Raw genomic sequence first — 19,789 nt, 5'->3', positions numbered from 1 at the left:
ACTCGGCGCCGCTGAAAGATAGGTTAGGGTCAACTGAGGGTCACCTGAATCAAACGGCGTTTCCCCGTTGTGACTGGGTGCCTCTCTTGCCGAGATATGGCTGTTTTTCTCAATATGGAAATGAGCTCTTTGGAGGAATGAGGGCGTTGCCGCTCAACACTTTGGAGCAACGGCACCGCCCTGGTCGCTCCAGGGAGCTCTTTTGCGTATAAGACAAAAACAGCCATATCTGGACAACGGAAGCACCCCTTCAGCAGGAGAAAACGTTGTTTGACTCAGGCGACCCTAACCTATCTGTCAGCGGGGCTGGGTTGATATGCCGGGTTCTGGTGACAGGCTCCCTCTAAGCGTGACGTAAAAGTAGAGTACTCAAAGCCAGGAATCTTTTTCGCTTACTAGCTCAGCCTCACGCCACATTTCCCATATGGTCTAGCGGTTGGGATTCCTGGTATTCACCCATGCGGCCCGGGTTCGACTCCCGGTATGGGAATGAGCCTTTTTCTAAACTTGCACCAATCCTGAAACCGCATTGCGGCGTTAAAGCATTTGGGTCGGAGATGCTGTCGGCGGGCGGCCACAAACGCCCAAGACCGCTTTTAGCTCTTCCTTCCTTCGGCACAACACCCCAGTTTGGCTTCATAGATCAAAACGTTCTCAACGTTCCCATCTCTCCCTTCTAACTCCAAGGTGTCCAGGGAAGGGACTCAAAGACCTCCTGTATCCCCTCTGTCAGCTTGGCTCCCCTTACCGTTTCATCGTTAACGTTTGGGTCCGCAGTGGCGACGGACTGTGGCTTTCGGGGCAAGAAAAAGCTTGCGACAAATTTGCCCCGTGTGAGGATCGAACTCACGATCTTCAGATTATGAGACTGACACGCTACCTACTGCGCTAACAAGGCGACCGGAGGTGAGCCTGTCAGCAGAACCCAGGGCATTGACTTCACCCCCGCTGAAAGATAGGTTATGGTCACCTGAATCAAGCAGTGCATCCCCCTTGTGACTGGGTGCCTCCCTTGCCGAGATATGGCTGTTTTTGTCAAGATGGAAATGAGCTCTTTGGAGGAATGAGCTCCCTGGTCGCTCCAGGGAGCTCTTTTGCGTATCGACAAAAACAGCCATATCTGGGCAACGGAGGCACCTCTTCAGCAGGGAAAAACGCTGTTTGATTCAGGCGACCTTAACCTATCTGTCGGCGGGGCTGGGTTGATATGCCGGGATCTGGTGACAGGCTCGCTCTGAGCGTGACGTAAAAGTAGAGTACTCAAAGCCAGAAAACTTTTTCGATTACTAGCTCAGCCCCACGCCATGGTTCCCATATGGTCTAGCGGTTAGGATTCCTGGTTTTCACCAAGGCGGCTCGTGTTCGACTCCCGGTATGAGAATGAGCCTTTTTCTAAACTTGCACCAATCCTGAAACCGCATTGCGGCGTTAAAGCATTTGGGTCGGAGATGCTGTCGGCGGGCGGCCACAAACGCCCAAGACCGCTTTTAGCTCTTCCTTCCTTCGGCACAACACCCCAGTTTGGCTTCATAGATAAAAACGTTCCCAACGTTCCCATCTCTCCCTTCTAACTCCAAGGTGTCCAGGGAAGGGACTCAAAGACCTCCTGTATCCCCTCTGTCAGCTTGGCTCCCCTTACCGTTTCATCGTTAACGTTTGGGTCCGCAGTGGCGACGGACTGTGGCTTTCGGGGCAAGAGGGATAGAAAAAGCTTGCGACAAATTTGCCCCGTGTGAGGATCGAGCTCACGACCTTCAGATTATGAGACTGACACGCTACCTACTGTGCTAAAGAGGCGACCAGAGGTGAGCCTGTCAGCAGAACCCAGGGCATTGACTCCACCCCCGCTGAAAGATAGGTTATGGTCACCTGAATCAAACAGTGCATCCCCCTTGTGACTGGGTGCCTCCCTTGCCGAGATATGGCTGTCTTTGTCAAGATGGAAATGAGCTCTTTGGAGGAATGAGCTCCCTGGTCGCTCCAGGGAGCTCTTTTGCCTATCGACAAAAACAGCCATATCTTGACAACGGAGGCACCTCTTCAGCAGGGAAAAACGCTGTTTGATTCAGGCGACCTTAACCTATCTGTCGGCGGGGCTGGGTTGATATGCCGGGATCTGGTGACAGGCTCGCTGTGAGCGTGACGTAAAAGTAGAGTACTCAAAGCCAGAAAACTTTTTCGATTACTAGCTCAGCCCCACCCCATGGTTCCCATATGGTCTAGTGGTTAGGATTCCTGGTTCTCACCCAGGCGGCCCGGGTTCGACTCCCGGTATGGGAATGAGCCTTTTTCTAGACTTACACCAATCCAGAAACCGCGTTGCAGCGTTAAAGTCTTTGGGTCGGACCTGCTGTCGGCGGGCGGCCGCAAACGCCAAAGACCGCTTTTAGCCCTTCCTTCCTTCGGCACAAGACCCCAGTATGGCTTCATAGCTCAAAACGTTCTCATCTCTCCCTTCCAACTCCAAGGTGTCCAGGGAAGGGACTCAAAGACCCCCTGTATCCCCTCTGTCAGCTTGGCTCCCCTTAGTGTTTTATCGGTAACCTTTGGGTCCGCAGTGGCGAAGGACTGTGGTTATCGGGGCAAGAGGGAGAGAAAAATCTCGTGACAAAAGTGCCCCGTGTGAGGATCGAACTCACGACCTTCAGATTATGAGACTGACGCGCTACCTACTGCGCTAACGAGGCTACCGGAAGCGAGTCTGTCAGCAGAACCCAGAGCATCGACTCGGCGCCGCTGAAAGATAGGTTAGGGTCAACTGAGGGTCACCTGAATCAAACGGCGTTTCCCCTTTGTGACTGGGTGCCTCTCTTGCCGAGATATGGCTGTTTTTCTCAATATGGAAATGAGCTCTTTGGAGGAATGAGGGCGTTGCCGCTCAACACTTTGGAGCAACGGCACCGCCCTGGTCGCTCCAGGGAGCTCTTTTGCGTATAAGACAAAAACAGCCATATCTGGACAACGGAGGCACCCCTTCAGCAGGAGAAAACGCTGTTTGACTCAGGCGACTCTAACCTATCTGTCGGCGGGGCTGGGTTGATATGCCGGGTTCTGGTGACAGGCTCCCTCTAAGCGTGACGTAAAAGTAGAGTACTCAAAGCCAGGAAACTTTTTCGCTTACTAGCTCATCCTCACGCCACATTTCCCATATGGTCTAGCGGTTGGGATTCCTGGTTTTCACCCAGGCGGCCCGGGTTCGACTTCCGGTATGGGAATGAGCCTTTTTCTAAACTTGCACCAATCCTGAAACCGCATTGCGGCGTTAAAGCATTTGGGTCGGAGATGCTGTCGGCGGGCGGCCACAAACGCCCAAGACCGCTTTTAGCTCTTCCTTCCTTCGGCACAACACCCCAGTTTGGCTTCATAGATCAAAACGTTCCCAACGTTCCCATCTCTCCCTTCTAACTCCAAGGTGTCCAGGGAAGGGACTCAAAGACCTTCTGTATCCCCTCTGTCAGCTTGGCTCCCCTTACCGTTTCATCGTTAACGTTTGGGTCCGCAGTGGCGACGGACTGTGGCTTTCGGGGCAAGAGGGATAGAAAAAGCTTGCGACAAATTTGCCCCGTGTGAGGATCGAACTCACGACCTTCAGATTATGAGATTGACACGCTACCTACTGCGCTAACGAGGAGACAGGAGGTGAGCCTGTCAGCAGAACCCAGGGCATTGACTTCACCCCCGCTGAAAGATAGGTTATGGTCACCTGAATCAAACAGTGCATCTCTCTTGTGACTGGGTGCCTCCCTTGCCGAGATATGGCTGTTTTTGTCAAGATGGAAATGAGCTCTTTGGAGGAATGAGCTCCCTGGTCGCTCCAGGGAGCTCTTTTGCGTATCGACAAAAACAGCCATATCTGGGCAACGGAGGCACCTCTTCAGCAGGGAAAAACGCTGTTTGATTCAGGCGACCCTAACCTATCTGTCGGCATGGCTGGGTTGATATGCCGGGATCTGGTGACAGGCTCGCTCTGAGCGTGACGTAAAAGTAGAGTACTCAAAGCCAGAAAACTTTTTCGATTACTAGCTCAGCCCCACGCCATGGTTCCCATATGGTCTAGCGGTTAGTATTCCTGGTTCTCACCCAGGCGGCCCGGGTTCGACTCCCCTTATGGGAATGAGCCTTTTTCTAGACTTACACCAATCCAGAAAACGCGTTGCAGCGTTAAAGTCTTTGGGTCGGACCTGCTGTCGGCGGGCGGCCGCAAACGCCAAAGACCGCTTTTAGCCCTTCCTTCCTTCGGCACAAGACCCCAGTATGGCTTCATAGCTCAAAACGTTCTCATCTCTCCCTTCCAACTCCAAGGTGTCCAGGGAAGGGACTCAAAGACCCCCTGTATCCCCTCTGTCAGCTTGGCTCCCCTTAGTGTTTCATCGGTAACGTTTGGGTCCGCAGTGGCGAAGGACTGTGGTTATCGGGGCAAAAGGGAGAGAAAAATCTCGTGACAAAAGTGCCCCGTGTGAGTATCGAACTCACGACCTTCAGATTATGAGATTGACGCACTACCTACTGCGCTAACAAGGCAACCAGAAGCGAGTCTGTCAGCAGAACCCAGAGCATCGACTCGGCGCCGCTGAAAGATAGGTTAGGGTCAACTGAGGGTCACCTGAATCAAACGGCGTTTCCCCGTTGTGACTGGGTGCCTCTCTTGCCGAGATATGGCTGTTTTTCTCAATATGGAAATGAGCTCTTTGGGAAATGAGGGCGTTGCCGCTCAACACTTTGGAGCAACGGCACCGCCCTGGTCGCTCCAGGGAGCTCTTTTGCGTATAAGACAAAAACAGCCATATCTGGGCAACGGAGGCACCCCTTCAGCAGGAGAAAACGCTGTTTGACTCAGTCGACCCTAACCTATCTGTCGGCGGGGCTGGGTTGATATGCCGGGTTCTGGTGACAGGCTCCCTCTAAGCGTGACGTAAAAGTAGAGTACTCAAAGCCAGGAAACTTTTTCGCTTACTAGCTCAGCCTCACGCCACAGTTCCCATATGGTCTAGCGGTTAGGATGCCTGATTTTCACCCAGGCGGCCCGGGTTCGACTCCCGGTATGGGAATGAGCCTTTTCCTAAACTTGCACCAATCCTGAAACCGCATTGCGACGTTAAAGCATTTGGGTCGGAGATGCTGTCGGCGGGCGGCCGCAAACGCCCAAGACCGCTTTTAGCTCTTCCTTCCTTCGGCACAACACCCCAGTTTGGCTTCATAGATCAAAACGTTCCCAAAGTTCCCATCTCTCCCATCTAACTCCAAGGTGTCCAGGGAAGGGACTCAAAGACCTCCTGTATCCCCTCTGTCAGCTTGGCTCCCCTTACTGTTTCATCGTTAACGTTTGGGTCCGCAGTGGCGACGGACTGTGGCTTTCGGGGCAAGAGGGATAGAAAAAGCTTGCGACAAATTTGCCTCGTATGAGGATCGAACTCACGACTTTCAGATTATGAGATTGACACGCTACCTACTGCGCTAACGAGGAGACAGGAGGTGAGCCTGTCAGCAGAACCCAGGGCATTGACTTCACCCCCGCTGAAAGATAGGTTATGGTCACCTGAATCAAACAGTGCATCTCTCTTGTGACTGGGTGCCTCCCTTGCCGAGATATGGCTGTTTTTGTCAAGATGGAAATGAGCTCTTTGGAGGAATGAGCTCCCTGGTCGCTCCAGGGAGCTGTTTTGCGTATCGACAAAATCAGCCATATCTGGGCAACGGAGGCACCTCTTCAGCAGGGAAAAACGCTGTTTGATTCAGGCGACCTTAACCTATCTGTCGGCGGGGCTGGGTTGATATGCCGGGATCTGGTGACAGGCTCGCTCTGAGCATGACGTAAAAGTAGAGTACTCAAAGCCAGAAAACTTTTTCGATTACTAGCTCAGCCCCACGCCATGGTTCCCATATGGTCTAGCGGTTAGGATTCCTGGTTCTCACCCAGGCGGCCCGGGTTCGACTCCCGGTATGGGAATGAGCCTTTTTCTAGACTTACACCAATCCAGAAACCGCGTTGCAGCGTTAAAGTCTTTGGGTCGGACCTGCTGTCGGCGGCCGGCCGCAAACGCCAAAGACCGCTTCTAGCCCTTCCTTCCTTCGGCACAAGACCCCAGTATGGCTTCATAGCTCAAAACGTTCTCATCTCTCCCTTCCAACTCCAAGGTGTCCAGGGAAGGGACTCAAAGACCCCCTGTATCCCCTCTGTCAGCTTGGCTCCCCTTAGTGTTTCATCGGTAACGTTTGGGTCAGCAGTGGCAAAGGACTGTGGTTATCGGGGCAAGAGGGAGAGAAAAATCTCGTGACAAAAGTGCCCCGTGGGAGGATCGAACTCACGACCTTCAGATTATGAGACTGACGCGCTACTTACTGCGCTAACGAGGCAACCGCAAGCGAGTCTGTCAGCAGAACCCAGAGCATCGACTCGGCGCCGCTGAAAGATAGGTTAGGGTCAACTGAGGGTCACCTGAATCAAACGGCGTTTCCCCGTTGTAACTGGGTGCCTCTCTTGCCGAGATATGGCTGTTTTTCTCAATATGGAAATGAGCTCTTTGGAGGAATGAGGGCGTTGCCGCTCAACACTTTGGAGCAACGGCACCGCCCTGATCGCTCCAGGGAGCTCTTTTGCGTATAAGACAAAAACAGCCATATCTGGGCAATGGAGGCACCCCTTCAGCAGGAGAAAACGCTGTTTGACTCAGGCGACCCTAACCTATCTGTCGGCGGGGCTGGGTTGATATGCCGGGTTCTGGTGACAGGCTCCCTCTAAGCGTGACGTAAAAGTAGAATACTCAAAGCCAGGAAACTTTTTCGCTTACTAGCTCAGCCTCACGCCACAGTTCCCATATGGTCTAGCGGTTAGGATTCCTGGTTTTCACCCAGGCGGCTCGGGTTTGACTCCCGGAATGGGAATGAGCCTTTTTCTAAACTTGCACCAATCCTGAAACCGCATTGCGGCGTTAAAGCATTTGGGTCGGAGATGCTGTCGGCGGGCGGCCACAAACGCCTAAGACCGCTTTTAGCTCTTCCTTCCTTCGGCACAACACCCCAGTTTGGCTTCATAGATCAAAACGTTCCCAAAGTTCCCATCTCTCCCTTCTAACTCCAAGGTGTCCAGGGAAGGGACTCAAAGACCTCCTGTATCCCCTCTGTCAGCTTGGCTCCCCTTACCGTTTCATCGTTAACGTTTGGGTCCGCAGTGGCGACGGACTGTGGCTTTCGGGGCAAGAGGGATAGAAAAAGCTTGCGACAAATTTACCCCGTGTGAGGATCGAACTCACAACCTTCAGATTATGAGACTGACACGCTACCTACTGCGCTAACGAGGCGACCGGAGGTGAGCCTGTCAGCAGAACCCAGGGCATTGACTCCACCCCCGCTGAAAGATAGGTTATGGTCACCTGAATCAAACAGTGCATCCCCCTTGTGACTGGGTGCCTCCCTTGCCGAGATATGGCTGTTTTTGTCAAGATGGAAATGAGCTCTTTGGAGGAATGAGCTCCCTGGTCGCTCCAGGGAGCTCTTTTGCGTATCGACAAAAACAGCCATATCTGGGCAACGGAGGCACCTCTTCAGCAGGGAAAAACGCTGTTTGATTCAGGCGACCTTAACCTATCTGTCGGCGGGGCTGGGTTGATATGCCGGGATCTGGTGACAGGCTCGCTCTGAGCGTGACGTAAAAGTAGAGTACTCAAAGCCAGAAAACTTTTTCGATTACTAGCGCAGCCCTACGCCATGGTTCCCATATGGTCTAGCGGTTAGGATTCCTGGTTCTCACCCAGGCGGCCTGGCTTCGACTCCCGGTATGGGAATGAGCCTTTTTCTAGACTTACACCAATCCAGAAACCGCGTTGCAGCGTTAAAGTCTTTGGGTCGGACCTGCTGTCGGCGGGCGGCCGCAAACGCCAAAGACCGCTTTTAGCCCTTCCTTCCCTCGGCACAAGACCCCAGTATGGCTTCATAGCTCAAAACGTTCTCATCTCTCCCTTCCAACTCCAAGGTGTCCAGGGAAGGGACTCAAAGACCCCCTGTATCCCCTCTGTCAGCTTGGCTCCCCTTAGTGTTTCATCGGTAACGTTTGGGTCCGCAGTGACGAAGGACTGTGGTTATCGGGGCAAGAGGGAGAGAAAAATCTCGTGACAAAAGTGCCCAGTGTGCGGATCGAACTCACGACCTTCAGATTATGAGACTGACGCGCTACCTACTGCACTAACGAGGCAACCGGAAGCGAGTCTGCCAGCAGAACCCAGAGCATCGACTCGGCGCCGCTGAAAGATAGGTTAGGGTCAACTGAGGGTCACCTGAATCAAACGGCGTTTCCCCGTTGTGACTGGGTGCCTCTCTTGCCGAGATATGGCTGTTTTTCTCAGTATGGAAATGAGCTCTTTGGAGGAATGAGGGCGTTGCCGCTCAACACTTTGGAGCAACGGCACCGCCCTGGTCGCTCCAGGGAGCTCTTTTGCGTATAAAACAAAAACAGCCATATCTGGGCAACGGAGGCACCCCTTCAGCAGGAGAAAACGCTGTTTGACTCAGACGACCCTAACCTATCTGTCGGCGGGGCTGGGTTGATATGCCGGGTTCTGGTGACAGGCTCCCTCTAAGCATGACGTAAAAGTAGAGTACTCAAAGCCAGGAAACTTTTTCGCTTACTAGCTCAGCCTCACACCACAGTTCCCATATGGTCTAGCGGTTAGGATTCCTGGTTTTCACCCAGGCGGCCCGGGTTCGACTCCCGGTATGGGAATGAGCCTTTTCTAAACTTGCACCAATCCTGAAACCGCATTGCGGCGTTAAAGCATTTGGGTCGGAGATGCTGTCGGCGGGCGGCCACAAACGCCCAAGACCGCTTTTAGCTCTTCCTTCCTTCGGCACAACACCCCAGTTTGGCTTCATAGATCAAAACGTTCCCAAAGTTCCCATGTCTCCCTTCTAACTCCAAGGTGTCCAGGGAAGGGACTCAAAGACCTCCTGTATCCCCTCTGTCAGCTTGGCTCCCCTTACCTTTTCATCGTTAACGTTTGGGTCCGCAGTGGCGTCGGACTGTGGCTTTCGGGGCAAGAGGGATAGAAAAAGCTTGCGACAAATTTGCCCCGTGTGAGGATCGAGCTCACGACCTTCAGATTACGAGACTGACACGCTACCTACTGCGCTAACGAGGCGACCGGAGGTGAGCCAGTCAGCAGAACCCAGGGCATTGACTCCACCCCTGCTGAAAGATAGGTTATGGTCACCTGAATCAAACAGTGCATCCCCCTTGTGACTGGGTGCCTCCCTTGCCGAGATATGGCTGTTTTTGTCAAGATGGAAATGAGCTCTTTGGAGGATTGAGCTCCCTGGTCGCTCCAGGGAGCTCTTTTGCGTATCGACAAAAACAGCCATATCTTGGCAATGGAGGCACCTCTTCAGCAGGGAAAAACGCTGTTTGATTCAGGCGACCTTAACCTATCTGTCGGCGGGGCTGGGTTGATATGCCGGGATCTGGTGACAGGCTCGCTCTGAGCGTGACGTAAAAGTAGAGTACTCAAAGCCAGAAAACTTTTTCGATTACTAGTGCAGCCCTACGCCATGGTTCCCATATGGTCTAGCGGTTAGGATTCCTGGTTCTCACCCAGGCGGCCTGGGTTCGACTCCCGGTATGGGAATGAGCCTTTTTCTAGACTTACACCAATCCAGAAACCGCGTTGCAGCGTTAAAGTCTTTGGGTCGGACCTGCTGTCGGCGGGCGGCCGCAAACGCCAAAGACCGCTTTTAGCCCTTCCTTCCTTCAGCACAAGACCCCAGTATGGCTTCATAGCTCAAAACGTTCTCATCTCTCCCTTCCAACTCCAAGGTGTCCAGGGAAGGGACTCAAAGACCCCCTGTATCCCCTCTGTCAGCTTGGCTCCCCTTAGTGTTTCATCGGTAACGTTTGGGTCCGCAGTGGTGAAGGACTGTGGTTATCGGGGCAAGAGGGAGAGAAAAATCTCGTGACAAAAGTGCCCCGTGTGAGGATCGAACTCACGACCTTCAGATTATGAGACTGACGCGCTACCTACTGCGCTAACGAGGAAACCAGAAGCGATTCTGTCAGCAGAACCCAGAGCATCGACTCGGCGCCGCTGAAAGATAGGTTAGGGTCAACTGAGGGTCACTTGAATCAAACGGCGTTTCCCCGTTGTGACTGGGTGCCTCTCTTGCCGAGATATGGCTGTTTTTCTCAATATGGAAATGAGCTCTTTGGAGGAATGAGGGCGTTGCCGCTCAACACTTTGGAGCAACGGCACCGCCCTGGTCGCTCCAGGGAGCTCTTTTGCGTATAAGACAAAAACAGCCATATCTGGGCAACGGAGGCACCCCTTCAGCAGGAGAAAACGCTGTTTGACTCAGACGACCCTAACCTATCTGTCGGCGGGGCTGGGTTGATATGCCGGGTTCTGGTGACAGGCTCTCTCTAAGCGTGACGTAAAAGTAGAGTACTCAAAGCCAGGAAACTTTTTCGCTTACTAGCTCAGCCTCATGCCACAGTTCCCATATGGTCTAGCGGTTAGGATTCCTGGTTTTCACCCATGCGGCCCGGGTTTGACTTCCGGTATGGGAATGAGCCTTTTTCTAAACTTGCACCAATCCTGAAACCGCATTGCGGCGTTAAAGCATTTGTGTCGGAGATGCTGTCGGCGGACGGCCACAAACGCCCAAGACCGCTTTTAGCTGTTCCTTCCTTCGGCACAACACCCCAGTTTGGCTTCATAGATCAAAACGTTCCCAACGTTCCCATTTCTCCCTTCTAACTCCAAGGTGTCCAGGGAAGGGACTCAAAGACCTCCTGTATCCCCTCTGTCAGCTTGGCTCCCCTTACCGTTTCATCGTTAACGTTTGGGTCCGCAGTGGCGACGGACTGTGGCTTTCGGGGCAAGAGGGATAGAAAAAGCTTGCGACAATTTTGCCCCGTGTCAGGATTGAACTCACGACCTTCAGATTACGAGACTGACACGCTACCTACTGCGCTAACGAGGCGACCGGAGGTGAACCTGTCAGCAGAACCCAGGGCATTGACTCCACCCCCGCTGAAAGATAGTTTATGGTCACCTGAATCAAACAGTGCATCCCCCTTGTGACTGGGTGCCTCCCTTGCCGAGATATGGCTGTTTTTGTCAAGATGGAAATGAGCTCTTTGGAGGAATGAGCTCCCTGGTCGCTCCAGGGAGCTCTTTTGCGTATCGACAAAAACAGCCATATCTGGGCAACGGAGGCACCTCTTCAGCAGGGAAAAACGCTGTTTGATTCAGGCGACCTTAACCTATCTGTCGGCGGGGCTGGGTTGATATGCCGGGATCTGGTGACAGGCTCGCTCTGAGCGTGACGTAAAAGTAGAGTTCTCAAAGCCAGAAAACTTTTTTGATTACTAGCTCAGCCCCACACCATGGTTCCCATATGGTCTAGCGGTTAGGATTCCTGGTTCTCACCCAGGCGGCCCGGGTTTGACTCCCGGTATGGGAATGAGCCTTTTTCTAGACTTACACCAATCCAGAAACCGCGTTGCAGCGTTAAAGTCTTTGGGTCGGACCTGCTGTCGGCGGGCGGCCGCAAACGCCAAAGACCGCTTTTAGCCCTTCCTTCCTTCGGCACAAGACCCCAGTATGGCTTCATAGCTCAAAACGTTCTCATCTTTCCCTTCCAACTCCAAGGTGTCCAGGGAAGGGACTCAAAGACCCCCTGTATCCCCTCTGTCAGCTTGGCTCCCCTTAGTGTTTCATCGGTAACGTTTGGGTCCGCAGTGGCGAAGGACTGTGGTTATCGGAGCAAGAGGGAGAGAAAAATCTCGTGACAAAAGTGCCCCGTGTGAGGATCGAACTCACGACCTTCAGATTATGAGACTGACGCGCTACCTACTGCGCTAACGAGGCAACCGGAAGCGAGTCTGTCAGCAGAACCCAGAGCATCGACTCGGCGCCGCTGAAAGATAGGTTAGGGTCAACTGAGGGTCACCTGAATCAAACGGCGTTTCCCCGTTGTGACTGGGTGCCTCTCTTGCCGAGATATGGCTGTTTTTCTCAATATGGAAATGAGCTCTTTGGCGGAATGAGGGCGTTGCCGCTCAACACTTTGGAGCAACAGCACCGCCCTGGTCGCTCCAGGGAGCTCTTTTGCGTATAAGACAAAAACAGCCATATCTGGGCAACGGAGGCACCCCTTCAGCAGGAGAAAACGCTGTTTGACTCAGGCGACCCTAACCTATCTGTCGGCGGGGCTGGGTTGATATGCCGGGTTCTGGTGACAGGCTCCCTCTAAGCGTGACGTAAAAGTAGAGTACTCAAAGCCAGGAAACTTTTTCGATAACTAGCTCAGCCTCACACCACAGTTCCCATATGGTCTAGCGGTTAGGATTCCTGGTTTTCACCCAGGCGGCCCGGGTTCGACTTCCGGTATGGGAATGAGCTGTTTTCTAAACTTGCACCAATCCTGAAACCGCATTGCGGCGTTAAAGCATTTGGGTCGGAGATGCTGTCGGCGGGCGGCCACAAACGCCCAAGACCGCTTTTAGCTCTTCCTTCCTTCGGCACAACACCCCAGTTTGGCTTCATAGATCAAAACGTTCCCAAAGTTCCCATCTCTCCCTTCTAACTCCAAGGTGTCCAGGGAAGGGACTCAAAGACCTCCTGTATCCCCTCTGTCAGCTTGGCTCCCCTTACCGTTTCATCGTTAACGTTTGGGTCCGCAGTGGCGACGGACTGTGGCTTTCGGGGCAAGAGGGATAGAAAAAGCTTGCGACAATTTTGCCCCGTGTCAGGATTGAACTCACGACCTTCAGATTACGAGACTGACACGCTACCTACTGCGCTAACGAGGCGACCGGAGGTGAACCTGTCAGCAGAACCCAGGGCATTGACTCCACCCCCGCTGAAAGATAGTTTATGGTCACCTGAATCAAACAGTGCATCCCCCTTGTGACTGGGTGCCTCCCTTGCCGAGATATGGCTGTTTTTGTCAAGATGGAAATGAGCTCTTTGGAGGAATGAGCTCCCTGGTCGCTCCAGGGAGCTCTTTTGCGTATCGACAAAAACAGCCATATCTGGGCAACGGAGGCACCTCTTCAGCAGGGAAAAACGCTGTTTGATTCAGGCGACCTTAACCTATCTGTCGGCGGGGCTGGGTTGATATGCCGGGATCTGGTGACAGGCTCGCTCTGAGCGTGACGTAAAAGTAGAGTTCTCAAAGCCAGAAAACTTTTTCGATTACTAGCTCAGCCCCACACCATGGTTCCCATATGGTCTAGCGGTTAGGATTCCTGGTTCTCACCCAGGCGGCCCGGGTTTGACTCCCGGTATGGGAATGAGCCTTTTTCTAGACTTACACCAATCCAGAAACCGCGTTGCAGCGTTAAAGTCTTTGGGTCGGACCTGCTGTCGGCGGGCGGCCGCAAACGCCAAAGACCGCTTTTAGCCCTTCCTTCCTTCGGCACAAGACCCCAGTATGGCTTCATAGCTCAAAACGTTCTCATCTTTCCCTTCCAACTCCAAGGTGTCCAGGGAAGGGACTCAAAGACCCCCTGTATCCCCTCTGTCAGCTTGGCTCCCCTTAGTGTTTCATCGGTAACGTTTGGGTCCGCAGTGGCGAAGGACTGTGGTTATCGGAGCAAGAGGGAGAGAAAAATCTCGTGACAAAAGTGCCCCGTGTGAGGATCGAACTCACGACCTTCAGATTATGAGACTGACGCGCTACCTACTGCGCTAACGAGGCAACCGGAAGCGAGTCTGTCAGCAGAACCCAGAGCATCGACTCGGCGCCGCTGAAAGATAGGTTAGGGTCAACTGAGGGTCACCTGAATCAAACGGCGTTTCCCCGTTGTGACTGGGTGCCTCTCTTGCCGAGATATGGCTGTTTTTCTCAATATGGAAATGAGCTCTTTGGCGGAATGAGGGCGTTGCCGCTCAACACTTTGGAGCAACAGCACCGCCCTGGTCGCTCCAGGGAGCTCTTTTGCGTATAAGACAAAAACAGCCATATCTGGGCAACGGAGGCACCCCTTCAGCAGGAGAAAACGCTGTTTGACTCAGGCGACCCTAACCTATCTGTCGGCGGGGCTGGGTTGATATGCCGGGTTATGGTGACAGGCTCCCTCTAAGCGTGACGTAAAAGTAGAGTACTCAAAGCCAGGAAACTTTTTCGATAACTAGCTCAGCCTCACACCACAGTTCCCATATGGTCTAGCGGTTAGGATTCCTGGTTTTCACCCAGGCGGCCTGGGTTCGACTCCCGGTATGGGAATGAGCTTTTTTCTAAACTTGCACCAATCCTGAAACCGCATTGCGGCGTTAAAGCACTTGGGTCGGAGATGCTGTCGGCGGGCGGCCACAAACGCCCAAGACCGCTTTTAGCTCTTCCTTCCTTCGGCACAACACCCCAGTTTGGCTTCATAGATCAAAACGTTCCCAAAGTTCCCATCTCTCCCTTCTAACTCCAAGGTGTCCAGGGAAGGGACTCAAAGACCTCCTGTATCCCCTCTGTCAGCTTGGCTCCCCTTACCGTTTCATCGTTAACGTTTGGGTCCGCAGTGGCGACGGACTGTGGCTTTCGGGGCAAGAGGGATAGAAAAAGCTTGCAACAATTTTGCCCCGTGTGAGGATTGAACTCACGACCTTCAGATTACGAGACTGACACGCTACCTACTGCGCTAACGAGGCGACCGGAGGTGAACCTGTCAGCAGAACCCAGGGCATTGACTCCACCACCGCTGAAAGATAGGTTATGGTCACCTGAATCAAACAGTGCATCCCCCTTGTGACTGGGTGCCTCCCTTGCCGAGATATGGCTGTTTATGTCAAGATGGAAATGAGCTCTTTGGAGGAATGAGCTCCCTGGTCGCTCCAGGGAGCTCTTTTGCGTATCGACAAAAACAGCCATATCTGGGCAACGGAGGCACCTCTTCAGCAGGGAAAAACGCTGTTTGATTCAGGCGACCTTAACCTATCTGTCGGCGGGGCTGGGTTGATATGCCGGGATCTGGTGACAGGCTCGCTCTGAGCGTGACGTAAAAGTAGAGTACTCAAAGCCAGAAAACTTTTTCGATTACTAGCTCAGCCCCACCCCATGGTTCCCATATGGTCTAGCGGTTAGGATTCCTGGTTCTCACCCAGGCGGCCCGGGTTCGACTCCCGGTATGGGAATGAGCCTTTTTCTAGACTTACACCAATCCAGAAACCGCGTTGCAGCGTTAAAGTCTTTGGGTCGGACCTGCTGTCGGCGGGCGGCCGCAAACGCCAAAGACCGCTTTTAGCCCTTCCTTCCTTCGGCACAAGACCCCAGTATGGCTTCATAGCTCAAAACGTTCTCATCTCTCCCTTCCAACTCCAAGGTGTCCAGGGAAGGGACTCAAAGACCCCCTGTATCCCCTCTGTCAGCTTGGCTCCCCTTAGTGTTTCATCGGTAACGTTTGGGTCCGCAGTGGCGAAGGACTGTGGTTATCGGGGCAAGAGGGAGAGAAAAATCTCGTGACAAAAGTGCCCCGTGTGAGGATCGAACTCACGACCTTCAGATTATGAGACTGACGCGCTACCTACTGCGCTAACGAGGCAACCGGAAGCGAGTCTGTCAGCAGAACCCAGAGCATCGACTCGGCGCCGCTGAAAGATAGGTTAGGGTCAACTGAGGGTCACCTGAATCAAACGGCGTTTCCCCGTTGTGACTGGGTGCCTCTCTTGCCGAGATATGGCTGTTTTTCTCAATATGGAAATGAGCTCTTTGGCGGAATGAGGGCGTTGCCGCTCAACACTTTGGAGCAACAGCACCGCCCTGGTCGCTCCAGGGAGCTCTTTTGCGTATAAGACAAAAACAGCCATATCTGGGCAACGGAGGCACCCCTTCAGCAGGAGAAAACGCTGTTTGACTCAGGCGACCCTAACCAATCTGTCGGCGGGGCTGGGTTGATATGCCGGGTTATGGTGACAGGCTCCCTCTAAGCGTGACGTAAAAGTAGAGTACTCAAAGCCAGGAAACTTTTTCGATAACTAGCTCAGCCTCACACCACAGTTCCCATATGGTCTAGCGGTTAGGATTCCTGGTTTTCACCCAGGCGGCCTGGGTTCGACTCCCGGTATGGGAATGAGCTTTTTTCTAAACTTGCACCAATCCTGAAACCGCATTGCGGCGTTAAAGCACTTGGGTCGGAGATGCTGTCGGCGGGCGGCCACAAACGCCCAAGACCGCTTTTAGCTCTTCCTTCCTTCGGCACAACACCCCAGTTTGGCTTCATAGATCAAAACGTTCCCAAAGTTCCCATCTCTCCCTTCTAACTCCAAGGTGTCCAGGGAAGGGACTCAAAGACCTCCTGTATCCCCTCTGTCAGCTTGGCTCCCCTTACCGTTTCATCGTTAACGTTTGGGTCCGCAGTGGCGACGGACTGTGGCTTTCGGGGCAAGAGGGATAGAAAAAGCTTGCGACACTTTTGCCCCGTGTGAGGATTGAACTCACGACCTGTCAGATTACGAGACTGACACGCTACCTACTGCGCTAACGAGGCGACCGGAGGTGAACCTGTCAGCAGAACCCAGGGCATTGACTCCACCACCGCTGAAAGATAGGTTATGGTCACCTGAATCAAACAGTGCATCCCCCTTGTGACTGGGTGCCTCCCTTGCCGAGATATGGCTGTTTTTGTCAAGATGGAAATGAGCTCTTTGGAGGAATGAGCTCCCTGGTCGCTCCAGGGAGCTCTTTTGCGTATCGACAAAAACAGCCATATCTGGGCAACAGAGGCACCTCTTCAGCAGGGAAAAACGCTGTTTGATTCAGGCGACCTTAACCTATCTGTCGGCGGGGCTGGGTTGATATGCCGGGATCTGGTGACAGGCTCGCTCTGAGCGTGACGTAAAAGTAGAGTACTCAAAGCCAGAAAACTTTTTCGATTACTAGCTCAGCCCCACCCCATGGTTCCCATATGGTCTAGCGGTTAGGATTCCTGGTTCTCACCCAGGCGGCCCGGGTTCGACTCCCGGTATGGGAATGAGCCTTTTTCTAGACTTACACCAATCCAGAAACCGCGTTGCAGCGTTAAAGTCTTTGGGTCGGACCTGCTGTCGGCGGGCGGCCGCAAACGCCAAAGACCGCTTTTAGCCCTTCCTTCCTTCCTTCGGCACAACACCCCAGTATGGCTTCATAGCTCAAAACGTTCTCATCTCTCCCTTCCAACTCCAAGGTGTCCAGGGAAGGGACTCAAAGACCCCCTGTATCCCCTCTGTCAGCTTGGCTCCCCTTAGTGTTTCATCGGTAACGTTTGGGTCCGCAGTGGCGAAGGACTGTGGTTATCGGGGCAAGAGGGAGAGAAAAATCTCGTGACAAAAGTGCCGCGTGTGAGGATCGAACTCACGACCTTCAGATTATGAGACTGACGCGCTACCTACTGCGCTAACGAGGCAACCGGAAGCGAGACTGTCAGCAGAACCCAGAGCATCGACTCGACGCCGCTGAAAGATAGGTTAGGGTCAACTGAGGGTCACCTGAATCAAACGGCGTTTCCCCGTTGTGACTGGGTGCCTCTCTTGCCGAGATATGGCTGTTTTTCTCAATATGGAAATGAGCTCTTTGGCGGAATGAGGGCGTTGCCGCTCAACACTTTGGAGCAACGGCACCGCCCTGGTCGCTCCAGGGAGCTCTTTTGCGTATAAGACAAAAACAGCCATATCTGGGCAACGGAGGCACCCCTTCAGCAGGAGAAAACGCTGTTTGACTCAGGCGACCCTAACCTATCTGTCGGCGGGGCTGGGTTGATATGCCGGGTTATGGTGACAGGCTCCCTCTAAGCGTGACGTAAAAGTAGAGTACTCAAAGCCAGGAAACTTTTTCGATAACTAGCTCAGCCTCACACCACAGTTCCCATATGGTCTAGCGGTTAGGATTCCTGGTTTTCACCCAGGCGGCCCGGGTTCGACTCCCGGTATGGGAATGAGCTTTTTTCTAAACTTGCACCAATCCTGAAACCGCATTGCGGCGTTAAAGCATTTGGGTCGGAGATGCTGTCGGCGGGCGGCCACAAACGCCCAAGACCGCTTTTAGCTCTTCCTTCCTTCGGCACAACACCCCAGTTTGGCTTCATAGATCAAAACGTTCCCAAAGTTCCCATCTCTCCCTTCTAACTCCAAGGTGTCCAGGGAAGGGACTCAAAGACCTCCTGTATCCCCTCTGTCAGCTTGGCTCCCCTTACCGTTTCATCGTTAACGTTTGGGTCCGCAGTGGCGACGGACTGTGGCTTTCGGGGCAAGAGGGATAGAAAAAGCTTGCGACAATTTTGCCCCGTGTCAGGATTGAACTCACGACCTTCAGATTACGAGACTGACACGCTACCTACTGCGCTAACGAGGCGACCGGAGGTGAACCTGTCAGCAGAACCCAGGGCATTGACTCCACCCCCGCTGAAAGATAGTTTATGGTCACCTGAATCAAACAGTGCATCCCCCTTGTGACTGGGTGCCTCCCTTGCCGAGATATGGCTGTTTTTGTCAAGATGGAAATGAGCTCTTTGGAGGAATGAGCTCCCTGGTCGCTCCAGGGAGCTCTTTTGCGTATCGACAAAAACAGCCATATCTGGGCAACGGAGGCACCTCTTCAGCAGGGAAAAACGCTGTTTGATTCAGGCGACCTTAACCTATCTGTCGGCGGGGCTGGGTTGATATGCCGGGATCTGGTGACAGGCTCGCTCTGAGCGTGACGTAAAAGTAGAGTACTCAAAGCCAGAAAACTTTTTCAATTACTAGCTCAGCCCCACACCATGGTTCCCATATGGTCTAGCGGTTAGGATTCCTGGTTCTCACCCAGGCGGCCCGGGTTCGACTCCCGGTATGGGAATGAGCCTTTTTCTAGACTTACACCAATCCAGAAACCGCGTTGCAGCGTTAAAGTCTTTGGGTCGGACCTGCTGTCGGCGGGCGGCCGCAAACGCCAAAGACCGCTTTTAGCCCTTCCTTCCTTCGGCACAAGACCCCAGTATGGCTTCATAGCTCAAAACGTTCTCATCTTTCCCTTCCAACTCCAAGGTGTCCAGGGAAGGGACTCAAAGACCCCCTGTATCCCCTCTGTCAGCTTGGCTCCCCTTAGTGTTTCATCGGTAACGTTTGGGTCCGCAGTGGCGAAGGACTGTGGTTATCGGGGCAAGAGGGACAGAAAAATCTCGTGACAAAAGTGCCCCGTGTGAGGATCGAACTCACAACCTTCAGATTATGAGACTGACGCGCTACCTACTGCGCTAACGAGGCAACCGGAAGCGAGTCTGTCAGCAGAACCCAGAGCATCGACTCGGCGCCGCTGAAAGATAGGTTAGGGTCAACTGAGGGTCACCTGAATCAAACGGCGTTTCCCCGTTGTGACTGGGTGCCTCTCTTGCCGAGATATGGCTGTTTTTCTCAATATGGAAATGAGCTCTTTGGCGGAATGAGGGCGTTGCCGCTCAACACTTTGGAGCAACAGCACCGCCCTGGTCGCTCCAGGGAGCTCTTTTGCGTATAAGACAAAAACAGCCATATCTGGGCAACGGAGGCACCCCTTCAGCAGGAGAAAACGCTGTTTGACTCAGGCGACCCTAACCTATCTGTCGGCGGGGCTGGGTTGATATGCCGGGTTATGGTGACAGGCTCCCTCTAAGCGTGACGTAAAAGTAGAGTACTCAAAGCCAGGAAACTTTTTCGATAACTAGCTCAGCCTCACACCACAGTTCCCATATGGTCTAGCGGTTAGGATTCCTGGTTTTCACCCAGGCGGCCTGGGTTCGACTCCCGGTATGGGAATGAGCTTTTTTCTAAACTTGCACCAATCCTGAAACCGCATTGCGGCGTTAAAGCACTTGGGTCGG

General features: G+C 53.3%; 34 non-coding genes across 34 annotated transcripts; 16 read left to right on the top strand and 18 right to left on the bottom strand.

Moving 5' to 3' along the window:
- Positions 1–825: 825 nt before the first annotated feature.
- TRNAM-CAU (transfer RNA methionine (anticodon CAU)) lies at positions 826–898 on the bottom strand. Its single transcript has one exon. It is a non-coding gene; the product is annotated as a tRNA-Met (tRNA).
- A 1,310-nt stretch (positions 899–2,208) lies between these two features.
- On the top strand, positions 2,209–2,280 carry TRNAE-CUC (transfer RNA glutamic acid (anticodon CUC)). Its single transcript has one exon. It is a non-coding gene; the product is annotated as a tRNA-Glu (tRNA).
- A 334-nt stretch (positions 2,281–2,614) lies between these two features.
- TRNAM-CAU (transfer RNA methionine (anticodon CAU)) lies at positions 2,615–2,687 on the bottom strand. Its single transcript has one exon. It is a non-coding gene; the product is annotated as a tRNA-Met (tRNA).
- An 871-nt stretch (positions 2,688–3,558) lies between these two features.
- On the bottom strand, positions 3,559–3,631 carry TRNAM-CAU (transfer RNA methionine (anticodon CAU)). Its single transcript has one exon. It is a non-coding gene; the product is annotated as a tRNA-Met (tRNA).
- An 817-nt stretch (positions 3,632–4,448) lies between these two features.
- On the bottom strand, positions 4,449–4,521 carry TRNAM-CAU (transfer RNA methionine (anticodon CAU)). The gene has a single exon. It is a non-coding gene; the product is annotated as a tRNA-Met (tRNA).
- Positions 4,522–4,976: 455 nt separating this feature from the next.
- TRNAE-UUC (transfer RNA glutamic acid (anticodon UUC)) lies at positions 4,977–5,048 on the top strand. The gene has a single exon. It is a non-coding gene; the product is annotated as a tRNA-Glu (tRNA).
- An 827-nt stretch (positions 5,049–5,875) lies between these two features.
- On the top strand, positions 5,876–5,947 carry TRNAE-CUC (transfer RNA glutamic acid (anticodon CUC)). The gene has a single exon. It is a non-coding gene; the product is annotated as a tRNA-Glu (tRNA).
- Positions 5,948–6,281: 334 nt separating this feature from the next.
- Positions 6,282–6,354, bottom strand: TRNAM-CAU (transfer RNA methionine (anticodon CAU)). The gene has a single exon. It is a non-coding gene; the product is annotated as a tRNA-Met (tRNA).
- An 871-nt stretch (positions 6,355–7,225) lies between these two features.
- TRNAM-CAU (transfer RNA methionine (anticodon CAU)) lies at positions 7,226–7,298 on the bottom strand. The gene has a single exon. It is a non-coding gene; the product is annotated as a tRNA-Met (tRNA).
- A 411-nt stretch (positions 7,299–7,709) lies between these two features.
- TRNAE-CUC (transfer RNA glutamic acid (anticodon CUC)) lies at positions 7,710–7,781 on the top strand. Its single transcript has one exon. It is a non-coding gene; the product is annotated as a tRNA-Glu (tRNA).
- Positions 7,782–8,644: 863 nt separating this feature from the next.
- Positions 8,645–8,716, top strand: TRNAE-UUC (transfer RNA glutamic acid (anticodon UUC)). Its single transcript has one exon. It is a non-coding gene; the product is annotated as a tRNA-Glu (tRNA).
- A 342-nt stretch (positions 8,717–9,058) lies between these two features.
- Positions 9,059–9,131, bottom strand: TRNAT-CGU (transfer RNA threonine (anticodon CGU)). Its single transcript has one exon. It is a non-coding gene; the product is annotated as a tRNA-Thr (tRNA).
- A 411-nt stretch (positions 9,132–9,542) lies between these two features.
- Positions 9,543–9,614, top strand: TRNAE-CUC (transfer RNA glutamic acid (anticodon CUC)). Its single transcript has one exon. It is a non-coding gene; the product is annotated as a tRNA-Glu (tRNA).
- A 334-nt stretch (positions 9,615–9,948) lies between these two features.
- On the bottom strand, positions 9,949–10,021 carry TRNAM-CAU (transfer RNA methionine (anticodon CAU)). The gene has a single exon. It is a non-coding gene; the product is annotated as a tRNA-Met (tRNA).
- Positions 10,022–10,892: 871 nt separating this feature from the next.
- TRNAT-CGU (transfer RNA threonine (anticodon CGU)) lies at positions 10,893–10,965 on the bottom strand. Its single transcript has one exon. It is a non-coding gene; the product is annotated as a tRNA-Thr (tRNA).
- Positions 10,966–11,376: 411 nt separating this feature from the next.
- Positions 11,377–11,448, top strand: TRNAE-CUC (transfer RNA glutamic acid (anticodon CUC)). Its single transcript has one exon. It is a non-coding gene; the product is annotated as a tRNA-Glu (tRNA).
- A 334-nt stretch (positions 11,449–11,782) lies between these two features.
- Positions 11,783–11,855, bottom strand: TRNAM-CAU (transfer RNA methionine (anticodon CAU)). Its single transcript has one exon. It is a non-coding gene; the product is annotated as a tRNA-Met (tRNA).
- A 456-nt stretch (positions 11,856–12,311) lies between these two features.
- Positions 12,312–12,383, top strand: TRNAE-UUC (transfer RNA glutamic acid (anticodon UUC)). Its single transcript has one exon. It is a non-coding gene; the product is annotated as a tRNA-Glu (tRNA).
- Positions 12,384–12,726: 343 nt separating this feature from the next.
- Positions 12,727–12,799, bottom strand: TRNAT-CGU (transfer RNA threonine (anticodon CGU)). The gene has a single exon. It is a non-coding gene; the product is annotated as a tRNA-Thr (tRNA).
- A 411-nt stretch (positions 12,800–13,210) lies between these two features.
- TRNAE-CUC (transfer RNA glutamic acid (anticodon CUC)) lies at positions 13,211–13,282 on the top strand. The gene has a single exon. It is a non-coding gene; the product is annotated as a tRNA-Glu (tRNA).
- A 334-nt stretch (positions 13,283–13,616) lies between these two features.
- Positions 13,617–13,689, bottom strand: TRNAM-CAU (transfer RNA methionine (anticodon CAU)). The gene has a single exon. It is a non-coding gene; the product is annotated as a tRNA-Met (tRNA).
- Positions 13,690–14,145: 456 nt separating this feature from the next.
- TRNAE-UUC (transfer RNA glutamic acid (anticodon UUC)) lies at positions 14,146–14,217 on the top strand. The gene has a single exon. It is a non-coding gene; the product is annotated as a tRNA-Glu (tRNA).
- A 343-nt stretch (positions 14,218–14,560) lies between these two features.
- Positions 14,561–14,633, bottom strand: TRNAT-CGU (transfer RNA threonine (anticodon CGU)). Its single transcript has one exon. It is a non-coding gene; the product is annotated as a tRNA-Thr (tRNA).
- A 411-nt stretch (positions 14,634–15,044) lies between these two features.
- On the top strand, positions 15,045–15,116 carry TRNAE-CUC (transfer RNA glutamic acid (anticodon CUC)). Its single transcript has one exon. It is a non-coding gene; the product is annotated as a tRNA-Glu (tRNA).
- A 334-nt stretch (positions 15,117–15,450) lies between these two features.
- TRNAM-CAU (transfer RNA methionine (anticodon CAU)) lies at positions 15,451–15,523 on the bottom strand. The gene has a single exon. It is a non-coding gene; the product is annotated as a tRNA-Met (tRNA).
- A 456-nt stretch (positions 15,524–15,979) lies between these two features.
- TRNAE-UUC (transfer RNA glutamic acid (anticodon UUC)) lies at positions 15,980–16,051 on the top strand. The gene has a single exon. It is a non-coding gene; the product is annotated as a tRNA-Glu (tRNA).
- A 343-nt stretch (positions 16,052–16,394) lies between these two features.
- On the bottom strand, positions 16,395–16,468 carry TRNAT-CGU (transfer RNA threonine (anticodon CGU)). The gene has a single exon. It is a non-coding gene; the product is annotated as a tRNA-Thr (tRNA).
- A 411-nt stretch (positions 16,469–16,879) lies between these two features.
- TRNAE-CUC (transfer RNA glutamic acid (anticodon CUC)) lies at positions 16,880–16,951 on the top strand. Its single transcript has one exon. It is a non-coding gene; the product is annotated as a tRNA-Glu (tRNA).
- A 338-nt stretch (positions 16,952–17,289) lies between these two features.
- On the bottom strand, positions 17,290–17,362 carry TRNAM-CAU (transfer RNA methionine (anticodon CAU)). Its single transcript has one exon. It is a non-coding gene; the product is annotated as a tRNA-Met (tRNA).
- Positions 17,363–17,818: 456 nt separating this feature from the next.
- TRNAE-UUC (transfer RNA glutamic acid (anticodon UUC)) lies at positions 17,819–17,890 on the top strand. Its single transcript has one exon. It is a non-coding gene; the product is annotated as a tRNA-Glu (tRNA).
- A 343-nt stretch (positions 17,891–18,233) lies between these two features.
- On the bottom strand, positions 18,234–18,306 carry TRNAT-CGU (transfer RNA threonine (anticodon CGU)). Its single transcript has one exon. It is a non-coding gene; the product is annotated as a tRNA-Thr (tRNA).
- Positions 18,307–18,717: 411 nt separating this feature from the next.
- On the top strand, positions 18,718–18,789 carry TRNAE-CUC (transfer RNA glutamic acid (anticodon CUC)). The gene has a single exon. It is a non-coding gene; the product is annotated as a tRNA-Glu (tRNA).
- Positions 18,790–19,123: 334 nt separating this feature from the next.
- On the bottom strand, positions 19,124–19,196 carry TRNAM-CAU (transfer RNA methionine (anticodon CAU)). Its single transcript has one exon. It is a non-coding gene; the product is annotated as a tRNA-Met (tRNA).
- Positions 19,197–19,652: 456 nt separating this feature from the next.
- TRNAE-UUC (transfer RNA glutamic acid (anticodon UUC)) lies at positions 19,653–19,724 on the top strand. Its single transcript has one exon. It is a non-coding gene; the product is annotated as a tRNA-Glu (tRNA).
- Positions 19,725–19,789: the final 65 nt, after the last annotated feature.

The sequence above is a fragment of the Leptodactylus fuscus genome, chromosome 5 (assembly GCF_031893055.1).
Source record: "Leptodactylus fuscus isolate aLepFus1 chromosome 5, aLepFus1.hap2, whole genome shotgun sequence".
Classification (NCBI taxonomy): Eukaryota; Metazoa; Chordata; class Amphibia; order Anura; family Leptodactylidae; genus Leptodactylus; species Leptodactylus fuscus.
This window is presented reverse-complemented; position numbering and strand designations above follow the sequence as displayed.